Raw genomic sequence first — 16,828 nt, 5'->3', positions numbered from 1 at the left:
AGGTTATATGGCATACGCAAATAACCAGAATGAAAGGTACTCGAAACGCATGTCTGTGCACTGTCTGCAAACGTTCAGACTGGATCTTGGTCGTTTGTGGTAGGCATTGACTTCGAAGTACAAAAGTGTTTTGAAAAACTTAAATGTTTGCGCTTTGGTACTTTTAAATTTAACGTCATTTGTTTTGTAAAAATTACGAAGCCTAGCTCTTCATATGTTTCTCCGATATTCATAATTTTATGAGGAAAAATTTTGCACTCGTTATGAAATAATTTTGAACATAAGTATCTCCGTCTGATTTCGATGGACATCAGTCAATTGTTTTGTGATTTATTTCTTATGACCAAACCGAAAGTTTCCGAAACAGAAGTCTAGGTATTGGAGGAAAGAATAATTAGTCAGATTTCGTACTTTGTGCAATATTAACCGTTTAATATTCGAAAAGACAAAACTTTGCATCATTTAAAACAGTTTATTAATTGAAATATATCCACGGTTGCACAAATAAAGAGCGAGTGAATATTTTGTGGACAGAGAGCGTACTATTTGACGAAATGCATATTCAGTAGAAAAGTGCTCAAAATGGCGTGAATGGATACGATGGATTCTGTGGGATTAAAATCTTATTTCTGGTTAAATTTCAAATTAGTAAATTATTTATTATGATTTAAAATGTAGAAAACTGATACTTTTATTTTCAGCTTTTTTGAAATTAACTCATTATGCAGCGTGACAAAAAAAAAAAAAAAAAAAAAAAAAAAAAAAAAAAAAAAAAAGACTTCTCTCAAAATTTAATGCTTAACGTTCTATTTTGGAAATGAAAATACCAATTAAGAATAGACAGAACTCTTCCTTGACTTTGTAAATTATTCTAGAAATCCTTGAATTCCTTTAGCTGGTAAAAATCTGAAATCTCTTACTAAATTTGGCATGGAATATGCGAGTAAATTTCAAACGTAAAAATGTGCGCCATTTGTTTTTACATAAAAATTTCTCATATAAATAATTCTTGGATTAGACTTTTATTGAAAAGTATCTTGACCCAAAACGTTTAAACTGTTTTCTTAAAATATTCGTTTGCTATTGAAAATTTTATAAATATAACTAGGCTGAGTTTTGAATAAATGAAATTACATCGCATAAGCACATTTTTGGAACATTTTGTATAAGAAAACGTGATGGCATATAAATCAAGTTCTTATATCGCTTAATTACAATGCATCAGGTCTTTAGTAAATAAAGAAAGCAATAAAATACACATGGTGGTTTGGCAATACCAAAAACATCATATCCCGCAACAGCTCTTCTTGATTATTTCATACCTTAGGAAACACGAGCAAATATGTCAATTGCGGAAACATTGCAGGTTGGCAAGCGATAAGGTAGTGCGCAGGAGGGAATCGGGGAAAATATTTCTGCAAGGTAGGAGGTGATTTGTATTCATTCTGGATGTGGAAGAGAATGTTATTCTAGGATTTCGAGAAATAAGGAACATAATTTGGATAAGAGTGCACTTTCGACCAAAGTGAATTTGCGGAATTAGGAGTCATATGTTTCTTCTTTCTGTAGTCATTTGAAGCCGTGGTTCTGATGTGAACATCAAAGACTTAACGATATCACATTTGATTTTAGTGATTTAGTGCAGTTCATCCAGTGCTTTCTTCAGCAGTAGTTATGGCTTTCGCCGAACGAAACAAACACAATGCAAGTTTCAAATGCCAAGTCATTCAGTTTGCGAAAGAAAATGGAAATCATGCAGTTTGGTTTTCGTGAATGCTTCGTACACGAGTGGAAGAAGCATGAAATTTTACAATGATTATTGCGCCAAAGAATAAATGTGCATTGCATAAAGAAGTAATGAAATAGCTTACCGTCGGCGAAAGTGTTGGAAACTGCATTGTAGAAAATCCCCATCATCACTAGAATGGATTAATTGTGACAAGAAACAGCGTACGTTTCTTTGCCTTAAAAATAGAAAAAATGAGTGCAAATGGAAGTGAAAACTCTAAAGCAAACTGAGTTTGTGTATTCGATTTACTTCACGGAATAATTCAGTTCTCCGAGAAAAAGGGAGAAATTTTTTCAAAGGCTTCGAAAATATAGAGATAAAATTTTGATGAGTTTTTAAAAATATGTAAAAATTTATTTACTATCACGTGTTGCAAATATGGATGTCATTCCTGTAGTTTTGATATAGTATGAGAGAAAGAAACAATTATATGAAAAAAAATAACGGTTAACATAAAATCAATAGGCCAACGAGAAATCTCACCTCATCGTACTGATCTCCTGCTTAGCCGTCCGTACGAAATTAAAAGCTCATCGATATCTTTAAAAGAAAGACTTTGCTGAAGTGCAGTTTCCCGAAAGTGTTTTCATCCGTATTCACGAGAAATGATCGGCGGGGAAAAATGTTGTGAAACTGTGGATAAGAAATATTTGGCAAAAGCTTTCTTTTGCCTCAGATAATCAAGAAAGTCTAATACTTTGGGACATGTTCAGCCTCCATCTAACAGATAACACAAATATGTTGTTGAAAGAGTGTTATACAGATATGACAGTTTATCCAGGCTGATTATTGCCATTAGTTCAGATATTAGACATATATGTCAATAAATCATCGATAGAATATTTTAAACGTTAGTGGAATACTCGAACAAAAGTGAAGGTGAAAAAAACAATTACAAATGGAGACCAAATACGTCATGCCAGTCCATAAATAGTGTGTCAGTAGATAATAAAATCCACGGAATAAAATTAAACCCGTTTAATTTATGTGGTATATCTGCCGGTCTAGATGCAAGGAAAGATGATTATTTATCTGTCGATCAGAGTAAAAGTAACGGCAAAAATTAAACAGAATTCGATGATGTGCTTGAAGTTATAGCTTGAGACGTATATGAGGAACTTGGATCTATCTATGCAAGTATGGATCAGAGGTGAAGTTGAAAATGAAACAGAATCCGATAACGAAAATTTTTAAGTAGATAAACTATGTTATTTCTCTTAAATAAAAAGCATTTAATTACACGCAGAAATGTAATTTTCGTATGCTCACTTTTTCCATATTTCTAAACATAACATTTTTATAGCTGGCGTACAGCGTGCACCTATAAATTTCCATCTTGCATTTTCTTTTAAAAGTGCGCCTTATATGCGTGAATATACTATAACAAACATAGCTGAAACTTAAGTGATAGAGATATTTACATGCTTGCTGAAACATTATATTCTGTTTTTTCCCTTCTATTAGTGTATAAATGTTTTCAAAATTTCGATGTTACGTTTTTCAATCTTTGTGTTGAGAAAAGGGATAAAGAATTCAAACTTTTATCTCGGAAAACAAAATTCCAAATCAGATTTCTAATGAAGAAGTTAAATTCTCTATAGCTTTACTTTCCGGACTAATTAAAATTAAGGAAAAGAAGAGAGGAAAAAAAGAACTGATTTGGGTAACCAGAATATTTAGACATTCAGTATCTATTGATGGGAATGTATATAACTCTAATGAATAGTACAGAAATAAGATAAAGTTACGTTTCAGTTTGTAGGCCTTACATTTCAAAATGGTTTTTATATAGCTTAAAGCGCATAGCAAAAGATTAGGCTGTCAACCGCTTTTTGAGTAATAACGTCAGAGAATAATTCTTACAGTTAAAAGGTTTTCAAATAATCCATTCCTTCAAAAGTAATCTATTGTGTTAAGATATTGTGTTTTCGAGGGTAGAAAATGAAACAGAACGGCGAGATCCTTCAGAGTATGATCCTGTAATGCTTTAACAAATCTTTCTCAGTCTTAAGTAATAGAGAAATGTGGTAGAACTTCATCTTACACTACAGTAATGCAGTCAGATTATTTATATTATGTACCGTGTGTCTCTATTCGATGTGTGGGAGAAAAACGTCTCCAACAGGTTTATATATACGATACCATTCAGATAAACGCAAAGAAAACCAACATTTCCATCTAATAATTTTTATTTTATATTAATTATACCATTTTCTAGTTAGATAACCAATTTGTGAGCAAGAATTTTTATCGTAACAGCGAATCGTATTGCTACCAAATTCCAAATATAAAAAACTAAAGCTCACGAATTACAAACTGAGAGTTTCTGTGAGATTTGTGAGGGGCGAAGGAATCTCTATTTTGAAAGAAATCGAAATTGATATAAATTCGATTTATAACATATTATTCAGTTTATTTATCTAATTATATTATGATTCTGATGAAATGTATACACACATTTTAAAAGTTATTTCTTTCGCTCATTTCAATTTGTAATCTTGAATTTTTACACTGAAAAAATCCTGAGTAGAGACGGAAACTGTGGTATGTCCAACTGAATTTAAACAAGGTGAAAGCAAATTAAAAGCTAATGTACATACTACAATAGCTTTTAATTTGTTTAGAATTACAATCTTAGTAATGCAAATCATGCTGATTAGCACATAATTAACAGCGGATAAACATTCCTTTTTGAACGTTTCTTTGAACCGTGATATAAAGTTCTATAAATATCTGCAGTTGGATAAGACAGCTCAGGGTCAAACAAATTTAAAAAAAAATGATTATTTAGAATATCACTAGTGGGTGTATGAATGAAATTTGTATAAATTAATTTCATGAGTTCAATTATGAAATATATGCTGTGCAATATTTATTTGCACAATTTAAAGCCAGTAGCACGACATAAATTTATTGTTGAAAAATACTGTCATGTGTAAAGCTATGTGTTAAAAAAGTCAATAAACTGTGACTTTCCTGGTAAAACCGGAAGACCTCGCAGCCATGAAAGGCACTGAAAACATAGATGTAAACTACGAAAGAGTGTACTTAGTTGCTGCTAAAATAATGCTGGTATCTTAAAGTTAGCATGTCTAATTACTAGATAATAATATATCAGTAGTTACACTTACCGAGCAAAATATTATCAAATGCTGTCCATATACTAAGAATACCATAAAGTTCTTGATAATAAAAATCTTTTTGATAATATTTTTGGTAAAATGAAGCAGGTATATGATTTATTTGTTCTACTTTTCTTTTCCGGGTCTTGCTTCATTTGGTCATTAAATCAATCGTTCTACAGTCCTTATCGAGTTCTGGCTCTTTTCGCAGTTCATCCGGTTTCCTTTTCGGGTTTGACAGTTCTTTTCCGGTTCCAGCTTGTTTTTCAGATTAGCATTCTTTTCCGTTTTTTGCTTCTTTTCCAGGTATTGCGTCTTTTCTGACTCGTCTATATTTTCCAGTTCTGGCATCTTTTCCGGCTCTTCCTTCTTTTCCAGTTTTTGCATTTTTTCCAGTTTCTTCTTCTTTTTCAGTTCTTCTTTGTTTGTTGTTTTTTGCATTTTTTCCAGTTTCTTCTTCTTTTTCAGTTCTTCTTTGTTTTTTAGTTTTTGCATTTTTTCCAGTTTCTTCTGCCTTTTCAGGTCTTCTTTGTTTAGTAGTTTTTGTATCTCTTTCAGTTGTTTCTCCATTTTCAGTTCTTCTTTCTTTTCTAGATTTTGTATCTCTTCCCGCTTTTTCTTCTTTTTCAGTTCTTCTTTCTTTTCTAGTTTTTGAATCCATTCCAGTGTTTGCTTCTTTTTCAGTTCTTGCTTCTTTTCAAGTTTCTGTTGCTTTTCCAGTTTTTGTTTGTTTTTCAGTTCTTCCTTCTTTTCCAGTTTTTGTTTGTTTTTCAGTTCTTCCTGCTTTTCCAGTTTTTGCTTCATTTTCTGCTCTTGTTTCATTTTCAGTTCTTGCTTCTTTTCCAGTTTTTGCTTCTTTTCCTGCTCTTGCTTCTTTTTCAGTTCTTGCTTCTTTTCCAATTCTTGTATCGTTTCTGGTTCTTGCTTCTTTTCTAGTTTTTGTATCTTTTCCAGGTTTTGCTTCTTTTTCAGTGCTTGCATCTTTTCTAGTTTTTGTGTCAATTCCAGTTTTTTCTTGTTTTCAGTTCTTGCTTCTTTTCCAGTTTCTCCTTCTTTTCCTGTTCTTCCTTTTTATTCAGTTCATGATTCTTTTCCAGTTCTTGCATCTTTTTCGGTTCTCGCTTCTTTTCTAGTTCTTTCTCGTTTTCCAGTTTTTGCTCCTTTTCATGATCATAAGGAGGGTTTTCCAATCTACAAAATAATCAGTATATCTTTATTTCAGTAGTAAAAAAGTGAAAGTAATGCAACGACGATCACGTTTAACATGTACAACATTTCCATATTTAGATACTATATAACACTTTTGGCTCAGTTTCATAGAGAAAAATCTCCCCGTAGATTTATTGCCTGACAGAATGTTTTTCTACAAAGGGCGAATTTGTTGTTTTCGTTGTTCTGATCTAAAACTAAGCAGAGAAGTTAAAGCATTTGGCGTGATTTGTATGCAATAAGCGACCTCCATGAATCTCACGTAGAGCGTAATAATTTGCAAAGTTTCAGTGCCTTACTTTTCCTTACTTAATTTTTACATAAGTTGAAATAATAATAATAGTAATAATAAACAGGTGGATTAAAACAAAGGGAAACAATGGCGAAAATTGCAATATAGGAGGAAAAATGAAACCGAAATGAAAAATGTAACAACTACAAACAAAATATGGAAAAAGCATTTTAGAAGATATACACGTAACGTTCTTTCTGAATCAGCAAAACCTGTATTTAAACGAGTATAAGTTTCAGAGCTTTGGATTCATTTATTTTTTGAATCAATTACTATTCCTTACGCATGCCAAATATTTTAAATTTCTTCAATTTTTGTATAATTTACTTACGTATTTTGTACTTTAACATTTTCTTATTATTACAGTAGAGGTAACCTTACACATGATTAAATTGTCTCCGAGTTTCCTCATTTAAGTCATCTTTCTCGCAGATCAATCTCTTTGCATCGCTGGCTGCACAGGTTTCACACTTTCTCTGGTTATTCCGAATTCGGAACATATTGCTGGTCTTTTTCGTCGTCCAGCAGAGCAGCACTAGGATTTTTGCCACCATTTGTTTTCAACTGAAACTTTTATTCTCATTCTTCAGTTGTATTCTTAAAGTTTTATTATTTATACAGGAAGAAATAAGTAAATAAATAAAAAAAAAGCAAAACAAATTAGGAGAAGAAATATCTGTTTTCTCCTATATTTATTGTTCCCTGTAATTTCTTTTGCCTGTTCCATTAAATTTATTGAAGGAAAATTTGCAAAGTCTTTCAAAATGTATTTCCTAAATCCTTATGCAAATTAAGCCTTTCTGAGCGTTTCGGCTATACTTTAATGGCTTTTACAATTTAATGTTTGAATATTGACAGCTGCCTATACTGAAATATTTTCTCCATTGACCTCGAAAAAAGAAGAATTAAAGTTCCAGGAGATTTTACAATGAAGGACACATATTTCTTATTTGAAGGACAAGATGATAAAAAAAAAATATTTTCGGAAGGGAATATGTAGCATTTTAAACACCGTGTTTGTAAATTTCATCATATAGTAGCAACACTTGAGTCATAAGTAATTATGCACATATATGAGAGAGACGACGACGACGAAAAATGAAATGGCAAAACATGGCCGAAAACACTTTCCTGGCCGGTACAAACAACCCAAAACACAAGAAAGAACGGACACCAGTTATGCTTATAACAAGAGAAATTAAAAAATAGGAACAAAATTAGACACTTATGTACCTCAAAGAAGGTTTTCGAAATTTCGACCGGCACCCTGATGCAGGTATCACATCTCTCGCACATCGAACATAAGATGTTCTGGAAAATACCGTGCATCCCCGGACTTTCCCAGCAGCTGCCACGATATGTGCAACAAGTTCCTGTGTGAATTCTAACAGGGTTTTCGTGCACTAATGTGTTGACGTACCTCGAGAGGAAGTGTAATGCAAGTGAGGTCTCTCGATCTTGCTGAACAATGCACTGGACTACAACTGCCAAACCCATGTTCAGGATACTTTCCGATGGAACTTTCGAATGCTTTCTTTGATGACGATTCCCTGTTTTTGTTCTTATTTCTTAGTTTCCCTGCGCTAAGAATAATAAACAAATACCCTTACACTGTTCGTACCCTATTTTTCTTGTGTTGTCAATCGTCACTATGGCGCCAGGAAAGCGTTTCCAACCATGCATTGCAATAAATTATTTTATATATATGAAATGTAATTTCTCATACATTATTTGTTTTGTGCAGCCGGGGCAACAGGAATGAGACAAATTTTGGAATATAAAGTGGTAGGTTTATTTTAGCATCCATCTCACAAGCGTTCTCCTCGTACCTTGAGCAGAAGCCCTACTTATCACATGTGTGCGTCACGAGGCTCCTCCAATCAGCGATATTAATTGAAATCACGAGGTGACGCTATCTTCTCATCAGGAGTGTTCTTAAGTACTTTATGTAATATGACAGATTTATGAGTTTGGCGATTTGGCGGGCGCGAACAGGTTAATATATTTTATACTAAAGAAAGGATTTCGACAAAATTTAGGAACAGGGATGCAATTTAGGTAGAGAATCGCCAACACATTATTAAGCAATATTAATAGAATTTAATTTAATCAATTGATTTAAAAATATCATTACAGATTATACCCCCCATCTGAAAAGGCTTGCAGTCGCGGCCGTCGACCCAAGACAGTCCAGATAGTGAGAGCAGAAAATTTAGTTATTAGGAAATTAAGTGAGTAGGAAAACTGATTGGATTTACCTCAAGGCACACAAAATGTTTACATAAAATATGACATAAAATATTTGAATATAATTAATACAGTATATAAAATATAATAAATGTTTAATGAAATTATAATATAGTAACTAAGTGCAGAATAAATAAAGCACTAATAACATATTGCTGGTTAGCTACGCGGCAATAGGAAATATAGGAAATAACAGAATTTGTAAGTTTATATCTTAGGGCATGCCATTCACAGTTTGTGTATGAGTCCGTACAATCATTAGAGTTGTCATTCAGGCTCATCTTCAGTCTTTTACTGGTCTTTGGAGATCTCCGGATCATTTCATTAGCGCTAGAATTATGGATTAGCATTGGCACTGAAATCATTTGAGTTTTTATGTCGCGATACTAGAGCTCTTATACTCTTGTTGAAAATACACATTTTTCTAGGTTTTTAACATATTTTGTCACTCTATTTTTCTCTTATTAATAATAACAAAACAAAATTTAACTTCCAACATCCATACCAGTTTTTGTACACGATGCTGCAGAAACATAAAATGAAATTCAGAAATTTCAACAACTGAAATTTAACTCTTTCAACTGTTGCTACAATTTATAACCCAAACATAGGAAAACATGAGCTCAAGGAAATGTGAGGGTATAGTACTCTACTTGTAGTATAGCCTCAATTGAGTGTTTCCCACACGGAAAGTGCATTGAACCTGAAACTCAAGTTTGAAGGAGCTCAGTAAAAGAAAAGGGCAGACAAACTTTCAGACACTGAGAGATAAATCAATTATTAAGGGGGAAAACAGGATGAAAACTAAAAGAAGGGTTATGGATAGTTTATTCATTTATAAATTTTGATTTATTCATGATGTAATTTAAAGTTCTCGGGTGGATAATAGAACCTTAATTTTGACGCATGTACAATCTCAGTTGGTTTCTTCGTGTGAAAATTTTCCCTGTCGATTTCATAATTAACTTCAGATAATTTATTCATAATCTGATAAGGGCCTGAATAGGGTGAAGTCAATTTTCTAGTATTTGGGTATTCAAATTCCTCGCAAAGGACAAAATCTCCAGGTTGAAATTTAGATTCTACAAATGTGATGTCATATCTAATTTTATTCTTTCGGTGGTATTCGATAGTTCTTTTCTTTGCTAAAGCCCTTGCTTCATTTAAGGAAGGGTATTTATTTTGATCAATTGGAGATTCAAAAGGGAGGTTACCAAATAGTAAGTATGCTGGGGTGAACTTAGTTACCGTATGAGGGGAGTTGTTATATTCGATAACAACTTGCTCTAGCACTTTAGTCCATGGTACTTTTTTAGAAGAAGATTTTACTTTACATTTTAGTCGACTTACTATTGATTGATTTACTCTTTCTACTTTACCATTTGTCTGGGGATGGTGAGATGAAGTTAAAAGTTGTTTAACATTATGCTTTTTAAGAAATTTTTTTAATCTAGAGGAAGTGAAGGCTGCATTCCTGTCACTCAGAATTTTTTCGGGGACTTGTATTTGAAATATTTGTTTTAGACAATTGGCATAGGTTTCTGAAGTTACACTTTTAGAGGGAAAAGCCCAGACATATCTTGTTGCATGGTCAATAACTATATGTAAATATTGTTTTGTAGAATTATAATAATTAAATCCTCCCACAGTGTCAATAGAGAGACATTCGAAAGGTTTGTCGGTTGTGGTACGTCTTGCATAAGACCAAATTTTTTCTGTTTTTTCTTTTTATTAAGTTGACAAGTATGACAATGTTTAACAAAATTTCCAATATCTTCCCTAATATGAGGCCAATAATATTGAGGGGTGATTAAGTTAAGCATAATCTGAACTCCCAGGTGACCAAAATTTTCATGGGTTTTATTCAACAATTTTAATTTTAAAGATTTAGGTACTACAATTTTATAAAAATTCATTTTCTTAACTTCTTTAATTTTTTACCAATATCTAATTTTTTGCGAAAATATTGCGTTATGTTCTCTTTATGATTGTACTTGTAATTGGCAAAATCACCAAAATGTAGTTAAAGTGGGGTCGAAAAAATTTTCCTTTAAAATTTGGACTAATTCCACATATTTAGTAATTTTATGTCAGTTTTTGACATATACGCTAAGTGCATTACCTTTTAGATATCGAGCTACATTCTTAAGCTTCCACGTTTCATCTTTATCTAAATGAGTTTTGTTAAAGTACTCAAGCCATGAATTTATATCCATATCATTCTGCGCGTCAAAGGGAATTATACTTGTTTCAGGTTCAGCGCTAGCTGCCCTTAATGAATCATCAGGATCAGAGATGTTTTCATTAGCCATTATGCTCTTAATAATACTTTCATAAATAAAACTACTTTCATAAATAAAACTAACTCAAAAATAATACTTTTTAAATTTTCCCAAAACAATATTAAAACCAAAATATATCCTTTAAATACCAAATTTAAAATACATTTATACCAAAATAATACTTTTTAAATTTTCAAACTAAAAACACTATTATTAAATCAGTAATTATAATTCAATAGTAATAATATCATTTGCATCGCCATACTTTTTACTAATTGCTTCTGTTTGACTTATTGTGACGAGAATACGAGTGATGAAATCGACACGAATATACACATTTTTGTGCACTCTTGATTAGATTTTCGCAAAACACAATCAATCACCACACAAGCACAAAGCTCTCGAGAGCAACACAGAACTGCGTAGACGTAGGGAAAGATTTCCATCCTCAAAAGTAGGTCAACGGTAAGAGCACATTTGATGAACGACGAACTTTCGATGGAAACACAGATCACACATCACAGGGGGCAGAAAGATGCTTCTCTGGACGTAAAATAATCTGCAGTATACCAGAATACAAGTAACAGAAGGATGATTTTCTTGAAGCAAGAACGCCTAGAGAAAAATGTAGAACATAGAAGTCACACAGCGGCAAATTCATCTAAAGTGCGTAACATTTTATCCGTGTAATCCTTGGGGTATTTTCTTTTTTAGATAATCCCTTTGAAGGTGGTATCCTACCGGCTTTCTGAAATGTAATTTCTCATACATTATTTGTTTTGTGCAGCCGGGGCAACAGGAATGAGACAAATTTTGGAATATAAAGTGGTAGGTTTATTTTAGCATCCATCTCACAAATGTTCTCCTTGTTACGTAGAAAAAAAAAATAATATTTTTCATTTAACTTTTATCTCTTTAAAACTGACTGCTTGGTGCCGCGACAAAAAAAAAAAAAAAAAAAAAAAAAAAAAAAAAAAAACCCGAACTAAATCTAACTACTCTAACTTTGTACATACATAATCAAAACTTTTAAAATCTAAGAGACATCAAAGAAAGATATCCTCCCTGGTATTTAAGTAGAATCACGATTAATTATGCACTTCCACAACAAAATCTTTAACAGGCTATCTCTCACTAAATGAAAACTAATTTATATCTCCAACCTGAAAACACATAAAGTTCAATACTAAATCTAGAGATAGCGTTCAACCTTTAACATTTCAAATACCACACAGAACTCTCCAAAACACCGGGGAAAGATACAATCTCCTATTAAGAAGTCTACTCTTCAAATCAAAATAAATTCTGTAAACAGATCGTATAGTCACCAACACTAAAACTTATTTTTCTACTACCGCAATATAATTACCCACGTTCGGTTGATAAACCATGTTTCCGAAAGGATCACATGGGTGACCTACAGTAGACCACAATTAATACACACAAAAAAACATACAATATTAAAGATAATAAACACATTTATTGAAAATTCCCACACATTATAACCTAAGATAGCTGGCCAGACTACCCCTACAAAATCTTTTAAAGTTACTCATAGTTTTTTTTTTCATATCAATCTCATATTTAACATTATTCCATTAATACAAAAATCATCTTGAAACACGTCACAGTTCTTAATCATTTAAAGCAGGAAACCAAGAAGATTAAATTTATTTATAAAGACTAATTTAGAATAAATCATATTGAACATAGCACTTAAACATTAAAACAAAGATTCACTTCATCCAATTAGTTCAATTGACTTCTGACTATTAAACATTAAATAAAAAAAAAAACCTTCTCAGCTAAAAATATAGTAAAATATATTCAAATTTTATCTACTTAACAAGACAACTCTTGCCTTAGTATTAAACATTTCCAAATTTAAAACGATTATGCATCAAAATAAAACACCAATGAAAATTAAAAAGTCACTCACAAAATCGGCGTACCACCTTTAAGAGACTCAGGGAGCTGCCCCGATCTAAATTACAAATCCCGAAACAATAACTGCCAAATCTTCATCGTTGTTTTCCGGAACCGGAGCCTTTACATAGTTCCAGTTTAAAGTTTTCAAATTCCTCCGTTAAGCAGCACTTTCACTCAATCAACTTCCCGTTTTCGAAGTTCCACTGAAGATAAGAGAAGGGGGTCGAAACTGGAGACAAAAGACCAAAGCAGACCTCAGGCGATGACGACTTTCCATATTTCCATCTTTTCGAAAGCAAAATAGATACTCCAGCACGAACGAGCAGTTCAGACTGTTCCACAAATGGGAAAAGAAATCTCAGCGACGAAATTGAAAATAATAGGCCGCAAGAATCGCCGCCGTCAAACATGTCGAGCACCCACACTGTCTCGGACCCTCCGTACCCAGAAATCTCGGAGATAAAAACTTAACTGTATACCGCGGTCGACCACCGAAGAACCGCCGCGTTTTTCCTCCTCACCATCTCAGCTCCTCACTAACCGCGGCCGGCCCCGTAGGGGCCGCCGTCAAAGAAGCAAACCCCTAAGGCTCCAAAAAACCTCTTAAAAGTCTTCTCTCAAAATCGCTTTTTTTTTCAAGTCCAAAAAGATCCCCTCATTTTTCCGTGCAACAGCTTAAGAAACCTCGGTTTACACTCTCCAAGAAACGCCTCCAAATTACTATTGGTTCAAACAAAACTAAAATTAAAAAATTTAGCCAATCTTAAGGAAAATGGACTCCCTTTCGCCAACTAGAAGAAAGGTCATAAATCGCCACTGAAATTCTCAGAAATTCAGAACTTTCTACAAGAAAACAGACCCTTTCTTTCCCACGCAACAGAAGAATGTTTCCAACCTATAACTCTGTCATAAAAATCGCCGCCCCTTAGAACTATTCGCCTCTGAACGAGAAAAGCACGTGTTTTCAACCCCCGCGAAGAAAAGGGAAAATGCAGCTGGACAGTGACCTCTAACCTCCAAAGAAGCCGAATCGTGAGAAACGGAAATACACCCGCGGCCTTTTAATTGTAGCACAAATTCTGCCAAACTTAAGGGAGCTTCGCCGTAAAGTTTAACAATATTAAATATTATATATTAATTTTAAAATAAGCACAATACAAATTCACAGTAAAATAATACGCAAAAATTATACACAACAAAAATACATAAGAATTTTCCATAACATCCTCGTACCTTGAGCAGAAGCCCTACTTATCATATGTGTGCGTCACGAGGCTCCTCCAATCAGCGATATTAATTGAAATCACGAGGTGACGCTATCTTCTCATCAGGAGTGTTCTTAAGTACTTTATGTAATATGACAGATTTATGAGTTTGGCGATTTGGCGGGCGCGAACAGGTTAATATATTTTATACTAAAGAAAGGATTTCGACAAAATTTAGGAACAGGGATGCAATTTAGGTAGAGAATCGCCAACACATTATTAAGCAATATTAATAGAATTTAATTTAATCAATTGATTTAAAAATATCATCACATATATATAAACGTATATATATATGTTACCGTGAAAGACCGAAATTGGAGAATGTCAACTTTTACCGGAGAATGTCAACATTCACCAAATACGTCGGTGAAAGATCGAATATTGCATTACATTCTTCTACATTCGGACCCTCACCGGTGTATGTCGACAATCACAGATATGCTCTGGTGTAAGTCAAAAAGAGAGGAGTATATGTACACGCTCTCATTGCAAAAGGAAGTATTCCACAAATAAATGCAGTTGTAAAAGCAAGGGCCTCTTGTGCAATTAACAGTGTCCTAATAGTTTAAGTTGTTGCAATTAATAAGATTTGAATCACGTAATTTAGTAAATTTTTAACTTCTATTATTTTCCTTTCTCATTTTGAATGTACAAAGTGTTTCAAGTTCTTATATTCTTAAGTTCTTATTTTAAGTTTCAAGTGCGTTTTTTCGCGACCGAAAGTAGATAGTGAATGTCGACATTTACCGGTGTAAGTCAGAAATAAGAGTTTTTGGAAAATATTTCGGACATACAACAAGCGACTATGTGAATGTTGACATTCACCGGTGAAAGCCGACATTCTCCAGTTTTCGGTGTTTCACCGTAACATATATACGATAAACGTATATATATAGATATATATGTATATGTGTGTGTGTGTGTGTGTGTGAATTAATGTTAGAAATTATTATCGCACATATTGATCTATAATACGGAGCAAATTTGGCAGATGAATAAGATAAAATATTCAGACTTATTTCAATTCACATTTGCGGCCCCAATTCATTTGAAATTCTAAACTTACCTATTTCTAGAATATTTATTTTTCTCATATTGTTGGAATAGGAAGAAAGTAGCACGACAGAGATAGGAATACCGTGCCAGCGATGACAGAGATAGGAAAAATGTGCATAGTTCTACAATATTGTGGTTTAGTAAGAGAATATTTGATTCAGGAAATTTTATATTCCCACTTAGCTAAGTCATCATCTTTAACTGAAATCATGTGATGGGGATCTATATATATATATATATATATATATATATATATATATAAACATATATTTATTAATTAATTTTTATTTTTTAATTTGTTATTAATTCAAAATTATTTAATATTATATATTAAAAAAATAATTGCAATGAAAAGTTAGAATCTCGAAATTTTTATTATGTTCGATGAGTACATTCTCAAAACTCGAGCTAAATAATATCATAAATCTCTGTAAATCTAGAAATATATATTCTAACAGAAACAGGCGAAGAGAACAATTTATATTAGTTTTTTTCCGAATATAGTATGGGATGGATTTCAGTGCTTACTTAATTTGTTTTACATACATATATATATGCATATTATTTATAAACATATTACAAGAGTGAATAAGTCCTTTTTGTCTTTGTTACTCTAATTATATCAACTATTTGACACTTACTTCTCATTCACAAATTTTGCAAACTCGCCGTTTAAACACGTGTATTTTGTATATTAGTTTTCTGTTTAGATATTTCATTAGTTAATGCAATAACGTTTCCTCATAATCAAAAGGTATTACAATAAATTTGAATTCTTCACAATGTGATTTTCCAACTTAAACATTTATAATCTATTTTTGTAATGAAGGAATGAAAAAAACATTAAGCATTATAAACCTGAAAACGATTATTTTCCAGACCAGCATTTTTGTCAAAAAATTATTAAATGTATAATTAAACTGGACCTGAAACATTATGTTTTGTTTTATTATTTTTTCCGAAATGACTTACGTCTCCGACACGTATTGCAATCTTAAACATTGGGGATCCAATTCTTCTAGTAATTGTTCGCTGTAGTATATTTCTGCTTCTCCTTCTTCTTCTTCAAATATACGTCGATAATTATTTGCGCTGAAATATTTTTATTTTATTAAATATATATGTTCATATGTTTGAAGTCATTAATTTAATAAATGATTATTTATACGTTTTTTGTCAAAAGTAATAAGTTACAGTTTGCGAGCATATTTACACATTGTCAAAGATTTTTAAAAGCGCTATGTTCCACGAAGAAAATATCTTTACTTATTCAAAATCTTCAAAAAACAATAAATATGGAAATGAATATTCGTCTTATTAGCCTAAATTCCATTATGAGGATATACAGGTATAATAGGAAATGAAGCTGCTGGCACCAGCAGCTCAGGATGCCATATTAAAAGGTCTGATTGACATCTATCATCTGAAATCAAACCTTGCAATCAGGAAAAAAATTTCCAAACACGTTTTAATAAAATAACAAACAGGATGGGACGAGGAAGATACAACAAGATTGCTCCACGGTTACTTCCCGGAAGTATCCCTATAAAGAATAAATTTTTATCTCCAATTAGATTGGCAACAAATCATGGATTCCATTTTATTTCCAGAGATTCTTAAGAAGGCACTTAAAA

The sequence above is a fragment of the Stegodyphus dumicola genome, chromosome 11, assembly GCF_044657685.1.
Source record: "Stegodyphus dumicola isolate Sdum_Otavi_A_Nest chromosome 11, ASM4465768v1".
In the NCBI taxonomy this organism is placed as follows: domain Eukaryota; kingdom Metazoa; phylum Arthropoda; class Arachnida; order Araneae; family Eresidae; genus Stegodyphus; species Stegodyphus dumicola.
The sequence above is the reverse complement of the archived record's forward strand: the minus strand, read 5'-3'. Positions refer to the sequence as shown.